Genomic DNA, 2,963 nt, shown 5'->3' with positions numbered 1-2,963 from the left:
CTGCACGTCCCCCCCCCCATAGCTAGCAATCCAAAACAGTCCAGTGGAGCCTGAGCGGTGGGTGTCGCCTTCTGACACACTTCCGGTGATGTCAGGGGGTGTGGCATATGCAAATAAGTAAGGAGTCTCAAAGTAGCTTGCAACTGCCTTCCCTTCCTCTCCCTGCAACAGGCACCTTGTGACTCAGGTGAGGCTGAGAGTGCTGAGAGAATGGTGACTGGCCCACGGTCACCCAGCGGGCTTCAGGTGGAGGAGTGGGGAATCAAACCCGGTTCTCCAGATTAGAGCCTGCCGCTCTCACTCACTAAACCGGGGGTGGCCGAACTGCAGCTCGGGAGCCACGTGTGGCTCTTTCACGCATATTGTGTGGCTCCCGGCAGGGCGGCAGGGGAAGCGAAGGGGAGGCATGCCTCACCGATCGGTCTTCCCTTCCCCAGCCAGTGTTCCCCTCCCTGGGTAGGCTTGAGGTGGGGGAGAACAGAGAAAGGGAGCAACCTTAACTTTAAATGCATTCTCAAAGCCCCCCTCCCCCCAGCTGGCAAGTATAATTGGATAAATAAATACAGGGGTCATTTCCTGCGGGCACAGGAGTGGAGCTCCAGCAGTAAGGAGCCCAGGGGGTGGGCACATGCAACAAGCCCCACCCCCTGCTCCCAGCAGCCCTCAGTCGGGCCACGAGGAGCAAGAAGCAGCCAGGTAAGTTACAGAGCCCCCCCCCCCGGCATATGCAAATAAGTTATGCTAATGAGTTATGGTAATGAACTCCTGCACCTCTTTTTCTAAAAAATAGACCCCTGAATAAATATCATTATCAATATCTGTTTTGACCCCTTTTGTTTTTATTTCTGGCAGTCTCGTTTAATGTTAATAGAAAGCAAATTTGCATTATTTTCCAGTGAAAGATGTGTGTAATATGTGTTCGTGTCTTGCGGCTCTCAGACATTTATTCTATGTGGCTCTTATGTTAAGGAAGTTTGGCCACGGCTGCACTACACCGTGCTGGCTCTCAGCTTACAAAACTAAAATCCTTACTGCCCTCTTTGGCTTGGCTTCCTTCCAGTTGAGAAACTGAATTAGTGACGACTCGGTCAATGCGTTCAGAAATTCTTTGTTCGGAACCTGTGTAATTTCTTTAAAACCGTTCTTAACATTTAGTACAAGGACTGATAGTACAGATCGCCGCATCCCAAGAAAGTAGTACTAAAAGGGCGAACGTGATATTAATCACTCCAGTACAGGATAAATAACACTCCGCTTCCTGTAAATTTATCTGGTAATTGATGGTCCTCTCTGGCTCTGACAAAGCCAGCTAGCTTTACAAAAGTGCAGATGTTCCCCACATTTTAACGAGGCGCTTGTAAAAGCTTGGGAGAAGCTTCCCCCAAAGGCCGACTGTATTTAATCTTGCTGCACGAAACACATTTTCAGTAAATTCCAAATCGCTTCGCTCAATTTTCCCCTTTTGTATTACAAAGGGGAAGAAAAAGGTTACTGTATCTTTTTGGTAATTCATAACCTGTGATATCCTCCGCAGACTCTTTCCAGTAAGTGTGAACTCTGGGGCAAGCGGCCACCAAAGCTAATAAAATCAGCCGCTTTTAAAAAGAACGTGTTGACCTGATGTGAACTGAACAGAGTGACTTCTCAGCCTGGAAAGGCAAAGCCACATAAGCGCTGTCGTCACGATCTGTATGCTTTTTCCCCACTGGGTGTCACTACATCTCAAAGCGGTGATGCCTGGGAGATTGTCCACAGTTTTGGGCAATAAATAAATGTGCATTAATCTTCTCAAGCAACAGGGGAACTGGAACCACACCGTTACATACCGCTGGTGCACAGTAGGTGCAACCTGCTTTAAATGTCCTTCCTGTACACCGTACTTTCCTTGGTCACATCCAAATTCTAACATAATTACATCACAACTTGTACTTCCTGCATTTCATGGACCTCTGACTAGGGATGCCAGCCTCCAGGTGGGACCTGGGGAATCCCATAAGAACATAAGAGAAGCTGATGTTGGATCAGGCCAAAGGCCCATCCAGTCCAACACTCTGTGTCACACAGTGGCCAAAAATACCAGGTGCCATCAGGAGGTCCACCAGTGGGGCCAGGACATTGGAAGCCCTCCCGCTGTTGCCCCCCACCAAGCACCAAGAAGACAGAGCACCCCTTGCCCCAGACCAAGAGTTCCTATCTACGCCTTGTGGCTAAGAGCCACTGATGGACTTCTGCTCCAGATGTTTATCCAATTCATAAGAACACAAGAGAGAAGCCAATGTTGGATCAGGCCAGTGACCCCTCCAGTCCAACACTCTGTATCACACAAGGTATAGATAGGAACTCTCGGTCTGGGGCAGGTGATGCTCTGTATTCTTGGAGGTCAACAGTGGGAGGGCTTCTAATGTCCTGGCCCCACTGGTTGCCCTCCTGATGGCACCTGGTATTTTTGGCCACTGTGTGACAGAGTGTTGGACTGGAGGGGCCATTGGCCTGATCCAGCATTGGCTTCTCTTATGTTCTTATGTTAAATCCTCAGCCATGTTCACTCAGAAGTCAGTCTTATATCAATGGAAGCACCTTCCTAGGCAGCGTGTTTAGGACTGCCGCCATACAGCTCTTCGAGTTACACTCTCCCCACTACAATGTCACAGTTTGCAGAATTCTCAACGGATTTCAGGGAGCGTTAATAGTGATGCCCTGACCTGGACCGCCCAGGCTGGCCCGAACCGGCCCGTCCAGGGCTCTTATGTGGCCCACGAGCAAATAGTGCAAGGGAGGGGAGGAACAGGAGACTGCTCAGGGGGAGGGAGCAGAGCCCCTCCAATTGTGGCTTCAGCAAGAAGAAGAAGAAGAAGAAGAAGAAGAAGAAGAAGAAGAAGAAGAAGAAGAAGAAGAAGAAGAAGAAGAAGAAGAAGAAGAAGAAGAAGAAGAGGAGGAAGAGGAGGAGGAGGAGGAGGAGGAGG

At 49.5% G+C, this 2,963-nt stretch overlaps 1 protein-coding gene across 1 annotated transcript in view; it reads right to left on the bottom strand.

Moving 5' to 3' along the window:
• The window catches only part of ZNF541 (zinc finger protein 541), a 39,742-nt gene that overhangs the window by 3,558 nt on the left and 33,221 nt on the right, over nucleotides 1–2,963 (bottom strand). The gene's annotated exons all lie outside the window — the stretch shown is intronic.

The sequence above is a fragment of the Gekko japonicus genome, unplaced genomic scaffold, assembly GCF_001447785.1.
Source record: "Gekko japonicus isolate JY-2015 unplaced genomic scaffold, Gekko_japonicus_V1.1 scaffold4079, whole genome shotgun sequence".
NCBI classification, from domain to species: domain Eukaryota; kingdom Metazoa; phylum Chordata; class Lepidosauria; order Squamata; family Gekkonidae; genus Gekko; species Gekko japonicus.
The sequence above is the reverse complement of the archived record's forward strand: the minus strand, read 5'-3'. Positions and strand labels throughout refer to the sequence as shown.